Source organism: Trichechus manatus, unplaced genomic scaffold (assembly GCF_000243295.1).
Source record: "Trichechus manatus latirostris isolate Lorelei unplaced genomic scaffold, TriManLat1.0 scaffold00065, whole genome shotgun sequence".
In the NCBI taxonomy this organism is placed as follows: Eukaryota; Metazoa; Chordata; class Mammalia; order Sirenia; family Trichechidae; genus Trichechus; species Trichechus manatus.
The window spans coordinates 10,173,267-10,196,729 of NW_004444001.1; positions in this window are offsets into that span (position 1 = coordinate 10,173,267).

A 23,463-nucleotide genomic window follows, 5' to 3' on the forward strand; every position below is an offset into this window, starting at 1 on the left:
AAAATCCTACAGAGCACATTTCTACTCTGACACACATGGGGTCACCGTGAGTCAGAATCTAAAAATAAACAAGCAAACAAAAGATGATGAAGAAAAAGGTGGTGATGGAGGTGGTGATGCAGTGACTGTGAAACAGAAGATGGAAACATGGCGCCTAGCTTACAGCTGTCCTTCATCAGGCTTCTAATGCTGTAAGTATTCATGAGTATTATTGCCTAGACAGTAAATTTGTTTAACTTTTGGAGAGGCTGACTAACCAACCCTGATTCCCTGATGGGGAGTAGACAGAGCTTCAGAGAGGCAGCGTGTGTCAGAGACTGATTGTGGGCTTTGGAGCCCAACAGACCTGGGCATAAATCCAGATTCTTCCAGTTACTGGCAACGAAGCTGAGGTGTGTTACTATTTTGTGGCCTGCCCCATATCCCTCTCTTTTGGGGGCTGCACACTCATTTTCTGGAGATTTCCATATCCCTACTCCATCTGTGTGGTTCCTGTGGGGAGTTGCCATGTTCTCACATGACCACATCCCTCTGACCACAGTTGACTGGTTAAGGGATGGGTATCTGGTCCACGATGAGCCAATCAGAATCTTTCCCTGGGATTTCTGAAACTGGAACTGAGGAATAAAGTCAGTCCTTCTTTGCTGGCAAAAGCTATGGATAGCAGGCATGTGGGAAGGTAGGCAGACATACTTCCTGCCATGTGCAGAAAGCCAGCCTGCAGAGAGTAAAGATCAGAGGTGGAGAGAGGCCTGTTGGTATATGAACCCCAGGTTCTAGTTGTTCTGAGGCCCGGCTTCCATCTGCCTTTCCCATGCATGGTTTGGCTGTTAAACCCTTTGCTGCATTTTTTGGACTACTGAACCACAACAAAGAAAATCCTATTTCTAAACAAGATTACATCCACAGGCACAGGTGTTAGGATTCCAACACATTTTTTTTTTTGGTGGGGGGGTGGGTAGAAAACAATTCAATCCATAATGGTCATGGAGGAGATGGTCCCTCCCTCACCTAATGGAATCCCCCCATCCTTGCAGAGTAGAGCCCTGTCCTAGGAGGGCTGAGGGGCCACCCAAGTGGGAGGGGGTGCATTGAATTCATGTGAGTGCTCAGACACTGCTGTGTACCTCAAGTGACGGGCCTTGAGCTTAGGCCCAGGATGGAGGTGGGGTGGGGTGCGGGGGAGGAGGCTGGAGACAGTTCCCAGAGAAGATGAGTCCTGAACTGGGGCAACAGCCAGGGTGGTAGTGCGGTATGGATTGAGAGCTATTTCTGAAGATTTGTCTGGATCTGGTGACCAGCTAGGGGTTCCTGGGTGGCATAAATGGTTAAGCGCTCGGCTACTAACTGAAAAGTTGGTGGTTTGAATCCACCCAGAGGTGCCTTGGAAGAAAGCCTTGGCGATTTACTTCCTAAAGGTCACAGCCTTGAAAACCCTATGGAGCACAGTTCTACTCTGAAACATGGGATCGCCATGAGTCAGAATTGACTGGATGGCAACTGGTTTTGTGACCAGCTGGACATGGGAGGGAGAGAAATGGGACTCGGTGAAGTTACAGCAGCTTTGCGAGAAAGCTATTTCCTGGACAGACTGAGTGAGGAGGATTAACAAATTTTAGCACTCTGAAAAAAAATCACTGCAGCTTGCTGTTTTGTTTTAATTACTGACATGCTTTTGAGATGATTGTCATTCCTAATATTAGAGACCCAGGTGCATACACTTTATTACATCTGTCATTTGTCACATAGTTTGCATTTTCAGGCTGGTTCTCTCTGTAGTCCCTGTGGACCCCAAGGAAAAAATGTAATGACTTTGATTGACTTCCTTGTGGCCTGGTTTGGAGGTTGGGTGGTAGAATGGACAGAATTTGAGATTAGGAGCCCCAAGTTCTGGGTTTGTAGTCCAGTGACAGACAGAAGCCCTGGTGGCACAGTGGTTAAAGCACTAGGCTTCTAACCAAGAGGTTGGCGGTTGGAACCCACCAGCTGTGAGAAAGATGTGGCAGTGTGCTTCCTTAAAGATTTACAGCCTTGGAAACCCTATGGGGCAGTTCTACTCTGTCCTGTAGGGTTGTGATGAGTTGGAATCGACTCCACAGCAGTGGGTTTGGTTTTTATGGAGTCCAGTGACACTGTTATTGGCTGTGTGATTGCAAGCAACCCCCTGCTTCTCTCTGAGCTGTGCGAGGAATAGTTCTCTGTCTTCCCAGTGGCTGCCTCTGGGCCTTCCAAGTGGGCATGAAGCCCCAGCTGTACCTTTCTTCAAGAGGGCCTCTCCTTTTGCCTGCTTATTCCCTGTGGTCAGAAAACATTTCAATTTTTTTTTTTTTTTTTAAACAAGGCTTTCAAACCAGTGGATGAGACTGCATGCTAAAGGTCCTTCCAGCGCACGTATTCGCGGAGTCTCTCACCATGTCAGGGGTCATTGGGTGGCGCAAGCAGTTCGCGATTGGCTGCTAACCTAAAGGTTAGTGGTTTGAACCCACTCACCCACCCACTCAGTAGCACCACAGGAGAAACATCTGGCAATCTGCTTCCATAAAGATTACAGCCAAGAAAACCCTATGGAGCAGTTCTACTCTCTCACATGGGGTCACCATGAGTAGGAATTAATGGGTTTGCTTGTTTGTTTTCTGATGATCTCAGGGCCTTAAAGGATCAATGGAGAACTAGGCAGGACTTGACTTGTGCTAAACTGGGGTGCTCATCATGCCTGACTTATTTTGTGTGAATTAAAAGCCCTGAGGTAAGTGCAGGCGGGTGGACATCAGCCCAGATAGAGCCTGGGGCACCACCTGGGAGCGGGTTCGTGACTGTACCTGAACCTGGTGTCATTACCTCACTCACAGGGCTGCACGCCCTCTGGGAAGCCTTTGCCTGCTGCTAGAAAGGACTTGATTTAGCTTTTAGCATAATAATTTGGACACCGTAAGGTTTAGGGGTACTGGGGCTGCCTTAGTCCCACCTGAAGGCTTTAAGGAGTAAAACGGGGAGGAATGTTATCTGAAATTGAGATTCTAATAGTCTTTGGTGAGTTTTTGATGTGTTGGTTGGAGCTTGGCTGTTGGCCCAGCCAAAGACGCCCTGGGAGGTTCTGCCCAGAGGTGGGCTATGGGGAGAAGCTGGAAGAAGACAGTACTTGGATCCATGGCTAGATTTGGAGAAAGAGTTCCCTACAGAGAGTGAGTGGTGCCACTAACTCAGCTCTCATAGATGGTGGGTCAGCCCCTTCCTCCTGCCCAGGCCAGGCGACCCTGCTCCCAAAGGCCCTCCCTAGGTCTTGCACAATTTGACCTTTTCACTTGGTGGGCGTGATGTGCTCCCGCTGTATATCACCCCACCTTCTCTGGAACTCGCTGCCATTCTCCATGTCCTTTCCCACCATCTGACCCTGGACTGTCTGTGGGACAAAGACCTTCCCACATTGGCTGACTCTTCCTGGCCTGTGGCCCCAGACTGTGGCCATCTCCAGCTCTGCTGGCCTCCCTCCTACCCTGCCCTGACCTGTCGGCATGTCCATGGCCTGGCCTGGCCTGGCTTCCATGGAAATAAAGCCACAGAGTCTCTGCGAGTCCCACCTTCACTTACATTGGCCAAATGAGTTGAAGGTGAAGCCATTTGGGATCTAGGATTCCCGAAGAGTCTGTCAAGAGCAATTTTCCATATACACAGCTCTGAACCTGTTTCTTATCTGTTAAAAAAAAACAAACAAACCCAAAACCCTTTAACTTCACTCCATTTTCTAATGAATTAAATATGAACACCTCAGTCTGGAATTAGAGATCCTTTACAATCTGGTCCCAATCTACTTTGCCAACCTCTTCCCCTACTCCATTACATGCGGCCTTTGCTGCTACCACTTTGCTTGGAGACCACTTGCTGATTCCTGAATGTGCCCTGAATGGCCTGCCCTATATCATTTTATCCACTGCTCCCTCTATCTGAGCGGCCATCCTCACCCTGCCAATCCATCTGTGCAGGATGCTGGGCCCTCTTCCCTAGCTCATCTCTAAGGCCACTCACCATGAAGCTTCATGGTCCCCTGACTCCTATGCCTTCTCCTGCCCCTGCCACCCCAGCCTTCCCTGATTTGGTTGTCAGCTCATCTTATCTCCCTTCCCAGTCTGTGTCCTTTAGGGCAGGGACTGCATCTTTGTATTCTCCAAAGTGTCAGGTACATAGAAGGGGGAACCTGAGTTTACCGATTGAGTGGAAATGGAAGGTGATGAATGGCGGCCCCTCTCGGACAACCAGGTTGGCTTTGGAGTGATGGGAGGAAGAAGCCGAGATTAGAATAGAATTTCAGGGGAGCCTGTCAGGTCTTCCTGGGCTCCCCAGATGGTGGTGTCCTGTGATTTTACAGTATGTAACAGTTCTCAAACTCACTACTACTGAAATTGTTTTTTTCCATTATTTATCTCCCTCCTAGACGACGTGTTTGGAAATATTTTATCTGCCAAACAAGTTGCATTTATTTACTAATTTATCTTCCTACCTTTACTATGCAGAGACCCATAGAGCTGCCACTTAGAACCTCAGATCAGAAGAGGTGACCAGAGATACTGTAATACACCAATAGCAGAGGAACTCTATATTTTGAGTTCACCAGTACAACCTTATTCTAGATAAACATATGGTGGCTTCATAGTCTTGGAAATTAAATGAAAGGCCCCATTATTGCCATCCTGAAAGTTCAGTTGGACAATCTCTGGATTAAAGTTTCTTGTTTCTGTTAAAATTCAAATCCCCTGATTGGAGTAACATTTTAACCTTGGTTATCATTTATGCCTTAGAGAATGGGTTTGTTAGGGTCTTACTCTCAGCAGGTTTTAATAGGGGGAGAGCGAAAGGAGGAGGGGGACACTGAGTGCCATCAGAAGACAAGTATTAGGAGATGGTTTAATTTCATCCCTTACTGGACTTGACTAGGTCCCTATACACTCAAACCTCAGTTTGAGGGAATTCCAAAGTCAGAGAATGGCAGACCCTGTTGGTTACACCCAGTAGCCATGCCCCTTTTCCCTGCTACCAGTTAACCACTTGCCATCCCAACTCACAGTGACCCCATGTGTGTCAGAGTAGAACTGTGCTCCATAGGGATTTCAATTGCTGATTTTTTGGAAGGAGATTGCCAGGCCTTTCTCCTGTAGCACCTCTGGGTAGACTTGAAACTCCAACCTTTAGTTTAGTGGCTGATTGTGTTAACTATTTATATCACCCAGGGACTCCTGCTCATGAATACACCCTGTACTGACTTCTTTCCTTCCCTGTTTCATTTTCCTACTCCCTGATCAATGCTTTCTAGGATCGCCTCCCAAATAAACCACTTACATCAAAATCCTTGTCTCAGGGTCTGCTTCTGGGGGAATCCAGCCCAAGACAGTATCTTTTTAAAAATTTTATTGTGCTTTACAATAAAATGTTTACAATGCAAACTAGTTTCTCATTCAATAATTTTTACACGAATTGTTTTGTGACATTGGTTGTAATCCCCACAATCTGTTAGCCCTTTCTCACTTTCCCTTTGCATCCCAGGTGCCTCATGTCCATTCATCCAGTTTTCTTGTCCCTTCCTGCCTTCTCATCTTTGCTTTTAGGCAGGTGTTGCCCATTTGGTCCTGTATACTTGATTGAACTAAGAAGCACGTTCCTGATGTGTATTATTGTTTGTGTTATAGGACTGTCTAATCTTTGGCTGAAAGGTGGACTTTGGGAGTGGCTTCCATTCTGAGCTAATAGGGTGTCTGAGGACCATAGTCTCCAGCGCTTCTCCAGTCTCTGTCAGACCAGTAAGTCGGGTCTTTTTGTGTGTGTGTGTGTGAATTTGAATTTTGTTCTACATTTTTCTCCTGCTCTGTCTTGGACCCTCTGTTGTGATCCCTCTCAGAGCCATCGGTGGTAACCAGGCACCATCTAGTTCTTCTGGGCTCAGGGTGGTGGAGACTGTGGTTCATGTGGTCCGTTAGTCCTTTGGACTAATATTTTCCTTGTGTCTTTGGTTTTCTTTATTCTCCTTTGCTCCAGCTGGGATGGGACCAATAGAAGTATCTTAGATGGTGGCTCACAAGCTTTTAAGATCCCAGTCACTATTCACCAAAGTAGGATGTAGAACATTTTCTTTATGAGCTATGTTATGCCAGTTGATCTAGGTGTCCCCCAAGACCATGGTCCTCAGCCCCAGTAACTCAGTCCCTCAAGGTGTTTGGATGTGTCTCATGGAAGCTTCTATGACTTTGCCTTGGTCAAGTTGTATTGACTTCCCCTATATTGTGTGTTGTCTTTCCCTTAACCAAAGTTAACACTTGTCTACTATCTAGTTCATGATGTCCGCTCCCCACCCCTCTTCTCCTTTGTAACCATCGAAGATTGTTTTTTTCTGTGTGTAAACCTTTTCCTGGGTTTTTATAATAGTGGTTTCATACAATATTTGTCCTGACTTACTCACTCAGCATAATGCTTTCCAGATTCATCCATGTTGTGAGCTGTTTCACGGATTCATCATTGTTCTTTATGGTTGCATAGTATTCCATTGTGTGTATGTATCATAATTTGTTTATCCATTCATCTGTTGATGGGCACTTAGGTTGTTTCCATCTTTTTGCTGTTGTGAATAATGCTGGAATGAACATGGATGTGCCTATGTCTATTCATGTGGTGGCTCTTATTTCTCTAGGATATATTCCTAGGAGTGGGATTGCTGGTATTCCTAGCTTTTTAAGGCTTTTGGGCAAGTGTTGCCCATTTGGTCTTGTATACTTGTATACTTGATTGAACTAAGAAGCATATTCCTCACGTGTATTATTGTTTGTTTTTATAGGCCTGTCTAATCTTTGCCTGAAAGGTGGACTTTGGGAGTGGCTTCAGTTTTGAGTTAGCAGGGTGTCTGAGGGCCATAGTCTCAGGGGTTCCTCCAGTCTGTCAGACCAGTAAGTCTGTTTTTTTTTTTTTTTTTTTTTTTTTTGTGGATTTGAATTTTGTTCTACATTTTTCTCCTGCTCTGTCTGGGACCCTCTATTGTGATTCCTGTCAGAGTGGCCAAGACAACATCTTATTCCTATTGTCCACAGGATAAAGACCTAAATCCTTTTCATAGCACGTCTCCAATTAGTACCAATCTCCATTTCCAGGCCAAGTTTGAGTCTCCTTGGAAGAGCAAACAGGCTAAAAATCTCTTTTCCCTGACCATTAGACTGGTCATTAGTACTGGCTTCCCACTTGCTCCAGACACAACTGCCATCTTCCCGCAGCCCCACCCCATCAACATGCAACCTGAATTCCTTTGCCCTGTTGCAGAAGCTTCTCTGTCTTCCTGGCCAGCACCTCCCACAAAGATTCATCACAGTCGACCCTAGCTTCTCCAGTCAGAGTTGGAGATTCCCCTTTGTTCCTTTATAATGCATTACTCTCACCTAGGCTGCAGCCCTTACCACGCAGCTGGTTACCAAGACAAATACATCTTTTGTACTTGGTGTGGAGTATCTGGCTGGTGCTAATGGTTTACACGCTGAGCTACTAGCCAAAAGGTTGTCGTTTAGAATCCACCCAGAGGCACCTCATAAGAAAGGCCCAGTGACCTACTTCTGAAAAATCAGCCATTGAAAACCTGTGAAGCACAGTTCTAGTTCTATTCTGATACATGGTAGAACCGACTGGACTGGTGGTGATGTTTGGGGCATGAATGAAAAAAATGCCTGCCCCAGGTTATTGACAGCTTCTGGGGGACAGGGCTTGGAGTCCTTATTCTTTGTATTCCCTGAAGGCACCTGCTCAATCAGAACAAACTGGGGTCCAGAAAATTCCCAGTGATGATTCAGCACCACTTTGACGAAGAGGAGACAAGGTGAAGCTGGTTTTTTTTTTTTTTTAAATAATATTTTATTGTGTTTTTGGTGAAAGTTTACACAGCAAATTAGGTTCCCATTTGACGATTTCCACACAAATTGTTCAGTGACATTGTGAAGCTGGTTTTGAGGGGAGGTAGCCTCCAGAATATGAGGACCAGGAAAGAGCAGGAAGGTGGGGGTGGGGAGAGAAGAAACAGAAAAATGTGCAGGTCATAAAGCAGCAGGGAGCTCTGCAAGCCATTACATAATTAACCAAAGTGAAAAATCAGAAGGCCGGCGCTGGCTGCCATTACAGGGTTGCAGCTGCTTTTGGAGTTTGATTGGATAAAGTATTTTTATTAACTTCACATTTTGCCTCTAATTTCCCCCTTGTTCTTTCCCATCCTGGAGCCCCACGTTCCTTGACTCCTCGCCTTCGGTGATAGGCAGCGGCAGGGAGCGGCCCTCCCACTGGCTCTGCCCTTCTCCCACCCCTGCCCCGTACTGGCTCCTGGCTTGTGTCAGCTCCTCTCTGCCCTGACTCTGCTTCAGTCTTTGCTGAAATACAGGTGCCTTCACCTCTTCCCATCTCTACGTTCAAAAGAAAGGCAACTCCTGAAGCAGGACTGTTCACCAACGGAACTGAATGTGTTGTCCAGCCCTGAAAACTCTGACCTCTGCCCCAGGTGGGGTCTAGGTAGGCCGAGTGGGACATGAGAGCCGTGGTTAGGCTGGGAGACTGGGTTAAAAAAAAACACCCCAAACTAAACACCATGGTTGACTAGTTGATTCTGATTCATGGCAGCCCCATGAGTTACAGAGTAGAACAGCTCCATAGAATTTTCTTGGCTGTAATCTTTATGGAAGCAGATTGCCAGGACTTTCTTCTGTGGTTCTACTGAGTGGATTAGTAGTAGAGAGCAAACCATCTGTACCACCCAGGCACCCGGAGCCTGGGTTACTCGTTTTATATTCTGTCAAACTTATCTTTGTTTCTTCATTGGCAGCCTGGGATCACAAAAATCCATAGTCTGGAAAATAAAGAAAAAATGACAGGCATCGAGCCCTTCCCAAGTACCAGGCACTTTTGCGGATATTATTGAGTTTGCTTCTTACTTCAATGCTGCATGGTGGATAACAAAATGGGAAAGAATGTAGAATCAAAGAGGTTATGTGACTTGTCAGAAGCTGCAGAATTATTAGAAAGGGGCAAGGCTGGGACTCCCACCCAGGATTCCTATCCCTAAAATCTGCCAATAAATGCTATTCTGAAATATTGAAACATGTATCCCTCCCTCTGTCTCCACTTAGTTCTCCCTGGGTTTCTCTAACTGGGTCTCAGCTTTCCAACCATCTCTGTCATTCTAGTTATTTTTCCCCAAAACAAACCTGATATTGATGTTTCTTTCAAAATACTGTTCCAGCACTGTTAAAATCCCCCCACACCTCCCTATCATTCAAAAAATAAAGTCCAAACAAGGCCCTTGTGACTTTTCTGGAAACACTTACCTGATCATCCCACACTTTCCTAAACAGGCCTCTTTCCCCCATGAAAATATTTGGGGTGGGAAAGAACCCCCTACTTCATACCTCCTTTTCTGCCTGTGGATGCTTTCTCCTCCTTTAAAACCAAGTTTCAATGTCAGCTCCTGCGGAAGCCACCCATCACTCCTCCAGCCAAATTCATCTCTTTGTGTGCCCTAGAATGGGCCTGTGAGTGCCTTCATACATTGGCTGCTCACTATTCACGGATCCGCGGAAGGGGGACCACTTCTCCATCTGTACCCGCATGCCAGCTGCCAACAGGATCGGGTGTCAAAGTGTGTGCTTTCTGCCTGGGTCCCTGTGCATGATGGAAAAGGCTGCCACCTTTCTGGGGAAGGTTGGTGTAGGTTGGGTTCCCTGAGAAGCAGACCCTGAGAAGGAGTTTAGTGTGCAGGATGCTTATTAAGGAGGACCCTGGGTGCCTGGAGAAGGGCAGGGATGGGAGCTGGCATGGGCAGGGGTAGAAGTCATGCAGGCCCAATGACAGCCTTGGCTGACCCGGCGGGGAGCTCTGGAGCGAGCATGGCTCATTCAGAGCAGTCCTACTTTTGGCCAGCGTGTCTCTTCAGAGTACCCCAGGTTGATCGGTCATTGGATGTGGGCTGCCCGGGAAAGGACGTGACCTTGGATGAGACAGCTGTCTGGGGCTGAGGCAATTGCTGAAGGGATTGACAGACGAAGGCTGTCTGCTGATACTGCTCTCAGCAGCTGGGGAAACAATCCTTCCTTTGGAGGGGGGTCTGGGTGGTACATTACCATGTCCATTACAGAAGGGACCCAGCACCCCTGGGAGCATGGACCACTCTCTCTTCCACACATTGTATGTTCTTGGATTAGAGCATTTAGGATGTAGGCTATGGTTATTGGGCCTGCCAACACTTACTAAGACCCAGACCATGATGACACATTGACAGGAATACCTCTGGCGGTGAGTACAGACTGAGGTGGTCAGTAGCTGGAATGTCTAGACTCCCTGCAGTCCAGCAGTGTGTGCTGAGCATCTGACCTTGTAAGCCTCTGAGCTGCTCTCTTTGTACCTGTGGACCCTTCCTCAGGGGTCTGCCCTGTGCGGAGCTGGCCACTCTCCACCCAGCCGTTGGGGCACTCACATTTTTCCTGCCTGTTTTGGCCACCAACCCTGAAATTTCAAGGTTGTTTTTATTATAGACCACTTTGCTGGGTTCTGGCAGTGATCTGGGGCAGGGGAGGTGGGAGATGCTGACATACAGCCACAGGGGGTTGGGGTAGTGGTGATGGAGTGGGGCTCCGGCCTTCAGCAGGGGCTTCACTCTGCAGGAAAGCGTACCGCAGACAAAAGTGGCATTGTTCTGGGGGAGTTGGGAGCAAGGCGAAGGGTCCCTTCGTGGCCTCGGCTTCTCCATCTATGCCAGGGAAAAGCCAGGGCTGGCTGCCACACAGAACGTGTTTGGTCCTGAAAACCTGCAGTGACAGGCGAAGCTGTGCAGGCTGCCTGGAGAACGATTCTGCCAAGGCTCCGGGCCTTCATGTGGGAGGTGTGGAAGTGCTGGGTGGTGGCCTGAGCACCCTAGGCCAGGGGGGCCAAGACTGATGAAAGAGCTTCCCCATATTCTGGTGGAGCCCTGGGGTGGGGCGCCTGGGCTTAGCCTTGATTTTGGGCGAGTCTCAGGGCCTCTCCAGTCTCCTCTTCCTTCCTTGCCCATCTGGCCTCAGTGGGAGGGTTAGTCACAGGCTTGTGGGGTTCCACTACTCTGTGGTCATTGTGTCTGAGCCCTCGACAGGGACCCACAGGCCGACAAAGACAAACATGCTGAAAAATCAAGGGCTGACGTTGATGTACCCATGTGGTGTTAATGGAAGAAAAAACAAAAGTCCCACTGTTTTTCCTACCTCCTCCCTGCTTCCAGTCACATTTTCCCCATCCAGGTATTGGGTACCCGCCAAATACATGAAATCCCTAGGGGCATTGTTGTTGTGTGCCGTCGAGTCGGTTCTGACTCATAGCGACCCCATGCGACAGAGTAGAACTGCCCCATAGGGTTTTCTAGGCTGAAATTTTTATGGGAACAGATCGCCAGGTCTTTTCTCCTGTGGAGCAGCCAGTGGGTTCAAACTGCCGACCTTTGGGTTAGTAGCCGAGTGCTTAACCATTGTGCCACCAGGGCACCTCTAGGGACCTTAGCGTTAGGTGAAGAATCGTGAAATAGTGGAGTCCTGGGTGGTGCAAATGGTTAACATGCTTGGCTGCTAACTAAAAGGTTGGAGGTTCGAGTCCATCCAGAGGTGCCTCTGAAAAATAGCCTGATGATCTACTCCCCCAAAATCAGCCATTGAAAATCCTGTGGAGCACAGTTCTGTTCTGACACACGTGAGGTTGCCATGAGTCGAAATTGCACCTGTGAATATTTCTGTCGTGCTCACCACTATCCTGTCTGTGCCATTCATCTGCTCAGCTACCTCCGTATCGCACGGGGTTGATTGCTGCAAATGACATTCCTCAGGCTCCCTTCCCAGTTATGATTTCTAGTTAGTTCCATCCATGGGAGGCAATGGCAGGAGATCGGAAGGCGGGAGATGGGGAGAAGCCAGGATATTTCTTCCCCTCTCCTGGTGGGGCCTCTGGTAGAGTCTGCATTGCCTCCATAGTCTCAGTGCCCATCGGGTGCTCTAGGTGCTGGATGTTGCTAATCTAGGTGGCTTGCGATAGTCTGTGAGTCTCTGCACGCTGATTCTCCTTGTCTGTTCACCTCTCCTCCCCTCTCCAGACTGTGTTCACTCACCTTTGAATCCTCAGGACCATACAGCAGATACTGCAGACATAGGGCTTCCCCAGGCTCCTCTCTGCCCCACAAGCATCCCACGCCCCTTCCTGTCTGTCCTGGGTTGAATAATGTCCCTGTAAAATTCATGTCCACCCAGAATGCCAGAATGTGGCCTTATTTGGAAATAGGGTCTTTGTGGAGGTAATTAGTTAAGTTAGGATGAGGTCATACCGAATTACGGTGACATCTAAATCCAATGACTGGTGTCCTTCTAAGAAGGCCACATGAAGGCACAGACACACAGGGAAGAAGGCCATGTGACGACAGAGAAAGAGATTGGAACAAGGCAGCTACAAGCCAGGAATGTCGAGGATTGTTGGCAACCACTAGAAGCTAGGAGGAGACAGGGAAGGATTTTTCCCTGGAGTCTTCAGAGGGAGCAAGGCTCTGCTCACACTTTGATTTCAGACTTCTAGCTTCTAGAACTATGAGAGAATAGATTTCTGTTGTTTTAAGTTTGTGGGTAATTTGTTACAGCTTCCCTCAGCAACAAACACACCGTTTTTGTGGCTTCCTCCATGCATTTTATGCCTTCTTCTTCCTCTTTCTTTCCCAAGTCTGTCCTACAAAGTCCCACTCAAATCCCATCTCCTGCATGAAGTCCACCTTGACTGCTCCAGCTTGGCCTATACTGGGCTCTGGTGAACTCCAGTAGGGCAGAGCACACAGTTTGCTTTTATTTCAAGGCATGTTCATTCTTTGGCCTAAATATTGTAACTCTGTTGTGTCTCCCCAAAATGTGTATTTTAAACTCTAACCCCTATACCTGTGGTTATAGTCCCATCTGGTGATAGGGTTTTCTTTGTTATATTTATGAGGCCATATCAGTGTAGGCTGTGTCTTAAGCCAATCACTTTTGAGATATAAAAAGAGCCAATTAGGCATAGAATCAAGGAAACACAGACGGGGGAAGATAGATGTCCCACTACATGAAGATTGCCAAGGAACCAAGGAACAGGAGCTGAGAAGAAACAAGGTCCTTTCCCCAGAGCCGATGGGGAGAGAGAGAGAGCCTTCCCTAGAGCTAGTGTCCTGAATTCAGACTTCCAGCCTTGTAGACTGTAAGAAAATAAATTTCTGTTTGTTAAAGCCACCCACTTGTGGTATTTCTGTTATAGCCATGCTAAGAAATGAAGACACTCTTCATAACAAAAATCACATGATAATAAAGACCTCAGAGAGGTTAAGTAACTTGCCTAAGATCACACAGCAAAGAAGTGGCAGCTCTGAGGCTGGATTGGAGCTGCCTGGCTCTAAAGGCTGTGTTCATATCTGCTGCGCTTTCTCTCTGGGTCACTCACACTCCGTTATGTTTTTAATAGGAACCACCTTACAAGTTATTCAGGTTGGAGAGGTGGATTGAGGGCAGGTGATGGGGTCTTAAAAGGTAGGCAGAGGGGTTTGTTGCCAATCAAACCTCAGTTTCTCATGTCAAGGAGACTCGGACCTCCAGGGCCCTGAGGTTAAACCCACACTCCTCCTCCTTTCTTCCTTTTTGTTCTCCTCCTACCCGCAAAAGCTTGCTTCTTGTCTTGCTCCCAGCCCAGGAGTCCCTCTAGCTGTCTCTGACAGCTTGCTGTTTCACGTGAAACCTCATCCAGGTAATTTTCCACTTTGCACTGCGAAGAATAATAGCCAAAGGGCTATTTTTATAGGAAAAACTCCTCAAAGCTGAGCAGCCCTCCACCCCTGGGCAGACAGCAGAAGTCTGCAGGGTAGTAGTGCCTGAAGGAGCTGGAAAAAAATAACTCCACATATAGATTTCCACTCATCCCTGGCTACTACTCATGGTGGTGAGTTTCAATATTTCCTGGCCATCTGAATCCACTTCTGTCTCTTTAATCCATTTCTGTCTTTGAGCCCCTCTGCCCGGCCTCCCCAAGAACTTAGGGCATGGGTAGTTTTCACTGGACAGTGGCGCTGCCCACTGCTACCAGGGTAAGAGAGAGATTCAATTCAAAGTGCCTCCATGAACCTTCCATTTATTCCTTACTGGGGGGCAAGGAGGGAAGTGATGTCTTTTGAGCAGCTGCCGAGTGTCAGTAGTGTGCTTGCTACTGAGCGCTTTTGGATCATAAATTTTGATTCTCACCACCTCTGTAACAGGCTGGTTTCTCAGAAGCAGATGCTGAGATGGAGTTAGGGATTGTTGTTATCTCAGGTTGAGTTGGCCCCGACTCATGTGACCCCACGCACATGGAATGAAATGCTGCCCAGTCCTGCACCAACTCCATGATTGGTTGTGAACAGGATCGTTGAGATCCATAAGGTTTTTATTGGCTGATTTTTGGAAGTAGATCACCAGGCCTTTCTTCTGGAGTTCGGGGCACAAGATGTTTATTAGGGAGTAACACCTGTGACAGGTCCCTGGGTGGTGCAAATGGTTTGCACTTGACTACTAACTAAAGGTTGGTGGTTTGAGCCCACTCAGTGACACCACGGAAGAAAGGCCTGGCAATCTGCTTCTGTAAAGATTACAACCTAGAAAACCCTATGGAGTAGTTCTACTCTGTAACACATGCGGTCATCATGAGTCGATGGCAATGGGTAGGTAGTAACACCTGTGAAAGGATGGGGTGGAAGTGAAATGGGCAGAGGAAGAAGTTGAACTGTACGCAGACCTGCCAAAGTCTCAGTTAACCTGGTGGGGAGTTTAGAACAAGAATTGCCTGTCAGCATGTCTGGTGTTGGGCCGAAATGACCAGGCCTGTATACCCCTGCCTGGCTTTGTAACCAGATGCAGGCTGTCCCAAGAAGGGCATGGCCTTGGAAGAGGCAGCTTTCTGCACAGGGCCAGATCCTGAAGCAGCCCACAGCTGGAGGCTGTCTGCTGACTGCCCTCCCCTAGAACCTGGGGCAGTAAGGCATCCTCAAAGGGGCATCTGGGAAGAGCAAGTTCATGTCTACCTGGAGAAGGAAAGTGGGATGTACTGGGGACAGCACAAGCACTGCTTGTATCCATAAGGTACTCAGAGGACACTCAGTGAATATTGTGGAGAACAAGATTATGGCGACCTCTGTCTTCCAGGGCCTTAGGGGAATGACCATTTTGGAATAGGATGGAAAGATAGGTTTTGCAACTGGGGACTAGAACATGCTCCTGAGAAGGAATTGAACTAGTGGCCTATGAGTGTCTGTGCCACTGTTGCCTATGTGGGTTTAAGGTTTTAGAGAAGTACTTCTCAAAGTAGGTTCTGTGGAACATGAGTTCTTTAGATGTTATTGGAACTTAGGTGGAAAACTGATTTAGTGGTAAAATTTACCTGTGAAATATTGGGTCAAATAGCCTTAAACAAACTTCTCCCCTGCAGGACTTCTCACAGGCTTTACTATGCTAATATGTATTGTCAGTATGCTAGTATCTTCGGCTGGATTCTTTAGAGAAGCAAAACCAGTAAAGTGTATAAATATCTATATACAGAAATTTATATAAAGGAAATGGCTCACATGGTTGTAGAGGCTGGAATGTCCCAAATCCGTGGGTCAGGCTGGAGGCTTCTCCTGATTCGTGTAGCCACAGGGGCTGGGGATCCCAAGATCGGCAGGTCAGACAGCAGGGCTCTAGCTCACAGGCAGCCAAGACCGATGAATCCCAAAACTTGCAGGCAAGACTGCAGGTAAGCTGCTAGCTCAATTCCCAAGAACTGGAGGTCAGACGAACAGGAGCCAGCTGCAGGATCCAGAGCTAGCAAAAGCCCATGAGCCTTGCCAGAATGTCCACTTGTATTGGATCCAGGCCACACGCCCAAGGAAACTCACTTTCAGCTGATTGGCTACTCACAGCAGATCCTATCACGGAAGTGATCACATTATATTGAATCTCATCATGGAAGTGATCACATCATCATACGACCGCCAAACTACATCATAATTGCCAAACCACTGAGAATCATGGCCCAGCCAAGTTGACACACAACCCTAATCATCATAGTGGATAACGAAAAAGGAAGGCAGAAGAATTGATGCATTCAAACTGTGGTGTTGGTGAAGAATATTGACTATACCATAGACTGCCAAGAGAATGAACAAATCAGTCTTAGAAGCCTACAACTAGAATTTTCCTTAGAATCAAGGTTGGCGAAGTTTCAGCTTGCTTACTTTGGACGTGTCATCAGGAAAGACCAATCGCTAGAAAAAGACATCATGTTTGGTAAAGTCAAGGATCACCGAAAATGAGGGAAACCCTCCCTGAGATGGATTGACTCAATAGCCTCAACAATGGACTCAAACATATTAATGATCATGAGGATGGTGCAGGACCAGGCAACGTTTTGTTCTGTTATACGTAAGGTCATCGTGAATCAGAGCAGACTTGATGGCAACTAAAAACAACATTGTCGGTATGCAGTGTTTCCCAGATTCAATTGGTCATGGATCTCCCCGCCCCCCCTGCCCCCACCAAATATGCTGTATCTCCTGGGATTATTTTCTGAAGACTATTCTTCTAGAAACTAGGATCTGAAGTTTTATATGCAATGCCTGCCATAGTACCTTGTATAATTTCACACTTAATCTTGCCTACTGATTCTAGAGATCAGGATGAGTTCAATGGTGGTGAAGATGAGGATAGTGGTCATGATTATGGCGGTGATCACTAATACTGGTGATGAGGATGGGTAGCTTTAAATAGCTTTAGAAATTCCCTAAGAAGAAAGAGCTCCCCATTTAGTAGGTCTTCTGTATGTTAATGACACTATTAGGCTTTACAGAGTTAATGGCCTGGTCTAGGATCAAGGAAGGAGCCCTGGTGGCACAATGGTTAAGTGCTCGGCTGCTAACTGAAAGGTGGGTAGTTCAAACCCACTAGCTGCTTCACGGAAGAAAAGACCTGGAGATCTGCTCCTGTAAAGGTTACAGCCTAGGAAACTCTATGGGGCAGTTCTACTCTGTCCTACAGGGTCACTATGAGTTGGAATTGATTTTACAGCACACCACAACAACAGCAGCATCAAGGAGAAGGTACCTAAAAAGGTCAGGAAGTGACAACCTAGGGAAGTCTGTGGGCCCAGAGCTGATGAAGACCTTAGTGACATGGGAGACACACTGAGTGTTTCACCCTTGTTCCCTGGAGCCTCTATTGACAGGAATGTAGTAAAAAAAACCAAAAAAAACAAAAACATGATTTCCATGACTTCAAGACTGCCGGAATGGTGAGTGGGTAGGTAATGCTGTGAGGGCTTGTGGGCCCATTGAAGAAACAAGGCAGAAACCTTATGTTTGCTTTTTCTAAGCTGTCTCTTTGGAATGGTTCATTCTCATTCCTGCTGGAGAAAGTAAGATGGTTTATGACTCTCCAAAGGGATTGAGGGAATTGCGAAGGTGGCGATGAGGGTGCTGATGGAGGTTGTGCTGGTGGTGGCAGTGGTACTGACAATGGTCACGGTGGGCTGAGAGTGACGATGAGGCAATGCTGATGGTGGTGACGGTGGTACCAGTGAGTGACAGAGGTAATAACCGCAGGGGTGCAGGAGGTGATGGTGGCAGCGATGGTGATGTCACAAGTCGTCATATTGGTGGCAGTGGTGGGGGAATCACGGTGAGCAGTATGTACCAATTAGATCCTGAAGCGACTCCAAGCACGGCACCCCCCCCTTCTTTACAGGCAGGATGGTTCTGTCAGATGAAAGCTGGCCTGATAAGAACAAGACCTTGATTTAGGAGGCATTTCGTTGTCCTCTGTGTAGAAAGGTGGCCCTTCACTTTCTTCACAAATCAGCCCCATAAACTTTCCGCTTTGCAGTTTGCAGGTAGTTGGCCCCATAAACCACTTCTGCCTGGAACACAGAGTCTGAACAAATAAATTACACTTGTTATATATGTCAGCAGCCATGTCATCATTGCACAGGAGTCCAGACCTGGATTGACCTGCCCAGGGGACACGGGCAGCTCACTTCAATATTGTTCAAGCCAAGTACGCTATGATTTCATGCTGAATTCTAGACAGAGGCCCTTATATCAAAGTGACATAATTTAATAGCACTCTTCTCCCTCACTGAAAGCAGGGCCTCACTGGGGGCAGGGGCATGACTCTTGGAGGCAGGCTCACACCCTTTCCCCACAAGAAGAACTCTGTTAGGTCTGGCCTATAATTCACACAGGCACAGCCACCAGCATGCTGCTATTATATGCACCAGCACAGCTCTGCTTGCCTCTTCCTGCACCTTTCAGCTCCACCGACTTTAAGGAAGAAATACAAGCTCGCTCTCTCTCAGCCTGGGCCTTTGCCAGGGCAGCATCCGTTCCCCTGGAGGTGGCGAGATGTGATGGTTGCCTCAAGGTATATTGTTAGCACCTCATGTACCGCAGCATTCCTGCCCATTTATTTATCTCAGGCTTGCTATTTGTGAGTCCTTGTTGTCCCTCGAGGAGTCCCTAGGGGGTAAAAATGGTTAACACACTTGGCTGCTAACTGAAAAGTTGGAGGTTTGAGTACTTCCAGAGGTGCCTCGGAAGGAAGGCCTGGAGATCTACTTCCGAAAAATCAACCATTGAAAACCTCATGGAACACAGTTCTACTCTAACACACATGGGGTTGCCATGAGGTGAAGTTGACTCAATGGCAACTGGTTTGGTTTGGTTTAGGTTGTCCCTTGGGAGCCTCACTGATCTTTGTATGGGATCGAGTTTTCACAGCGTCCACAGCTTTCTTGACATGACTCTGAATTCACAGCAGCGGTTTAATTAAAGCCGTTTCCCTGTGCTTCTTCATGTTGGTATGCAATGGGGCAAATTGACAGTGGGATTGTCCTTTTTTCTCTTTTCTAGAAGGAATTATTTGTTTTATTTTTGTGTGTGTGTGTGTGTGTGTTTTTCCTATAGAAATGCTATAACACTCCAGCAACCTCTAGGAAAAATCTATTTAGCAGAGTGTTAAACAGTCTGAATATCTCATTCACAGATGTATCAGTTATTTTCCTACAATTTTAAGTGGTTGCCAGGACCCTTCAGATTCTAGTCACCTGGGGTATGGGAATGTGGGTAGAGAGGTCCTACTTCAGTGTCCTAGAAATGCAAGTCTTAGGGAAAAATTCTGTGGTCTAGTAAATTAAAAGTTCTGGAACATGTTGGAATTGCATGTTTGTAGTTTGGAATATAAATGTGTAATATATAGAGAATATATGTTTTTGGGTCATGTTAGCTGTAACTCCTGCAGGGCACAGCCTGTGTGTGTTTGAGATCGCAGCGCTAAGTGAATGCTCACAACAATTTCAATAATGCCACGAGGAACAGGTGACACGTGAGATATAACATCATTCTTAATGATTAAATTTCAATTTGGTGTTTGTTTCAAAATATTTCATAGCATACTGTGAGGTGAAGACATGATGAGACAATTTTTGTGAGTTTTACTTGTGGCAACATTGTGGTTGATTCCCCAACATCTATTATACCCCCAGATGATTAACTAGTCTATCAGTCATGCTAATTCCACTAGCCTCTTGCCAGTGATTGGCTTAGTACCAGGAAGGTGTAAGCTAGTTTGGGCCACTGAGACTCAAGGGTAGGTTCGCTCAGGGCTTCTGGGAAATAGAAGCCAGTTCCACCAGGTTTACTCTTCTTCCTACCTTGCTGGATGTAAACAAGGAACCATGTTGCTCCAGCCACTGCTGGCAGCCATATTGAGACCATGAGGATGAAACTAGCACTGTTTCTGCCAATGGATTAAAATGGAAAGGACCTGGGTTGAGTGGTTGAATCTGCCGACACTGACCACTGCTCTACCTCTGGACTTCCTGTTCTGTGAAATGATAAATGTCCTGATTTTTTTAAGTGAGTCTGAGTCAGAGTTTCTGTTACCTGAATGGGAAAGCATCCTGACACAGCTATTTAATAATCAATGAATATTTGCTTTTGCAATGAATAAGTTGTTGGTCTTGCAAAATTCTATCATGTGATCTCCAGCATCCTTTCTATCACCAAGGCCATATTTTCCAACTACTGTTCCTTCTTTTTTTCCAACTTTTGCATTCCAATCACCAGTAATTACCAACACATCTTGACTGCATGTTTGATCAATTTCAGGCTGCAGAATACATAGAATCACTATACTGAAACAAACTGGTTGACGTTCAACCATTTCAGGAGGCAGCATATTGTCACAAACCGCTGGTACTGAAGGATGAAGTACAAGCTGCACTGCAGGCATTGGCGAAAAACAAGGCTCCAGGAATTGATGGAATACCAATTGAGATGTTTCAACAAATGAATGCAGCACTGGAAGCGCTCACTCTTCTATGCCAAGAAATTCGGAAGACAGAAACCTGGCCAACAGACTGGAAGACATCTCTATTTATGCCTATTTCCAAGAAAGGTGACCCAACCTAATGTGTAAATTATCAAACAATATCATTAATATCACATGCAAGTAAAATTTTGCTGGAGATCATTCGAAAGCAGCTGCAAGAGTATATTGACACGGAATTGCCAGAAATTCAAGCTGGATTTAGAAGAGGACGTGGAACCAGGGATATCATTGCTGATGTCGGATGGATCCTGGCTGAAAGCAGAGAATACGAGAAAGATGTTTACCTGTGTTTTATTGACTACTCAAAGGCATTCAACTGTGTAGATCATAACAAATTATGAATAACATTGTGAAGAATGGGAATTCCAGAACACTTAATTGTGCTCATGAGGAATCTGTACATAGATCAAGAGGCAGTTGTTCGAGCAGAACAAGGGGATACTGAGTGGTTTAAAGTCAGGAAAGGTGTGCATCAGGGTTGTATCCTTTCACTATACCTATTCAATCTGTATACTGAGCAAATAATCCAAGAACCTGGACTATACGAAGAAGAATGGGGCATCAGGATTGGAGAAAGACTCATTAACAACCTGCGTTATGCAGGTGACACAACCTTGCTTGTTCTAAGTGAAGAGGACTTGAAGCACTTACTGATGAAGATCAAAGACCACAGCCTTCAGTATGGATTATACCTCAACATAAAGAAAACAAAAATCCTCACAACTGGACCACTAAGCAACATCATGATAAACGGAGAAAATATTGAAGTTGTCAAGGATTTCATTTTATTTGGATCCACTATCCCATGGAAACAGCAGTCAAGAAATCAAAAGACACATTGCATTGGGCAAATCTGCAGCGGAAGACCTCTTTAAAGTGTTAAAAAGCAAAGATGTCACCTTGAAGACTAAGGTGCGCCTGATCCAAGCCATTATATTTTCAGTTGCCTCATAAGCAGCGTGAAAGCTGGACGATGAATAAGGAAGACTGAAGAAGAATAGATGCCTTTGAATTACGGTGTTGGCAAAGAATATTGAATATACCGTGGACTGCCAGAAGAATAAAAAAAATCTGTCTTGGAAGAAGTTCGACCAGAATGCTCCTTAGAAGCGAGAATGGCGAGACTTCATCTCATGTACCTTGGACATGTTATCAGGAGGGATCATTCCTGGAGAAGGACATCATGCTGGTAAAGTAGAGGGTCGGCGAAGAAGAGGAAGATCCTCAATGAGACGGATTGACACAGTGGCTGCAACAATGGTCTCAGACATAGCAATGATTGTGAGGATGGCACAGGACTGGGCAGTGTTTCATTCTGTTGTACATAGGGTTGCTGTGAGTAGGATCTGACTTTATGGCTGTCACTATCATTGTACTAAGTACTATTGAGAGGTGTTGACTTGGTCCTGTCGAATCTGTCCCTGATTCATAGTGACCTCATACACAATAGAATTGGACCATTGTGACCCATAGGGTTTTCGTTAGCTGATTTTTAGAAGTAGATCACAGATCACAGGCCTTTCTTTATAGTCTGTCTTAGTCTGGAAGCTCTGCTGAAACTGTTCAGCATCATAGTAACATGCAAGCCTCCACTAACAGACGAGTGGCCACGGGGAGATAAACAACAGAGCGTGTAATGTACAATTCCTGCTCTCAGAGTTCTGAAATGTTATTGGAGAGGTGACATAACTACTCAGAAAAGCAGGAAGTGTTAATTGTGATAAAAGGTACTCTATGGCAGGGGTTGGCAAACTCTTTCCATAAGGGGCCAGATAGAAAATTGTTTGGTCTTTGCGGGCCGTAAGTTCTCTGACACAACTATTCAACTCTGCTGTTATAGCACAAAAGCAGTCATAGATTATATGTAAATGAACGAGCATGTCTGTGTTCCAATAAAATTTTATTAAGAAGAACAAACAGTTGGCGGGCCAGATTTGGCAGGGGATGTCTGGATGGATGACATCCTCACAGGCTACAGTGGGGGCCTGTTCTCCCTTGACACCTCAAGTCAAGAGCCTGAAGTGTAATTTGGGGAAGTATCTAGAACCATAAAACCCATCAGTATGCAGTGGTGGTTCAGTGGTAGAACTCTCGCTTTCCAAGCAGGAGACCAGGGTTCAATTTCCGACCAATGTACCTAAGACAGACTAGTTAAAAAGGCCTTAAGATCTTAAAAAAAGCAGTCAATGAAGCCCCTGTGGAGCACAGTGGTCTGATTCCGTTGTGCGTGGGGTTGCCATGAGTTGGGGGTTGACTCCATGGCAGCTAACAACACCATTGACCTACAGAGTCTGGGAGCTATTAAACAAATCTTGAAAACAATGATAGGTTTTACAGGGCTTGTGGATGAGGAGGATGGAAGTGAAAATCTATCTTTTTTAAATACTAAACAAGGAACATGATGAGAATACTGGTTTAGGATAAGCCCAGGAGATGAGACAGTGTGTGGAAGGGAAGAGAAAGGCCCAGGGAAAGAGGGAAGGCGGGCTGGTGGTTTAGGGCTCAGAGGAAGGTCATCCAGAAAGCCCTGTATCATACTTCAAGAGATGGGAAAGGAGGTGGGCCACGTGGAAGAAAGGAGAGCTTTGAGGAGCCTGGAATTTGCAGGCGAAATGCAAATGGACATTCTGAGATGGACAATATCACACCTAATAGTGAGAACCAGCATGCCCCCCAGAAGGCTACAATTTAGGGCTTTAAAAATATGCCACCTGGGTCTTCTTACTTCAATGTATAAACACGAAGCATTCTATTTTGGAGAAAGAAGAAAAATAAACCAAGCTGCTGAGTAATATCCTCTTGAAAAGAAAAATGTACTTTCAGAAAGGACTGAAACAACTTGAGGAAGCTTTTGAAGGGTGTTTTCTTATTTTTAAAAGCTCAAGGGTATATTGTTGATGTGTTGTGAGATTGTTAACCATTGTCATAGGGCAACATTTGTAGTAACTGTTAAATGTGGAACTATTTTGTTCTGTAAGCCTTCATCTTAAGTGAGAATAACAGCACGATTCGAAGAGCGTAGTCAATGTCACTGAACTGTGCATGTAGA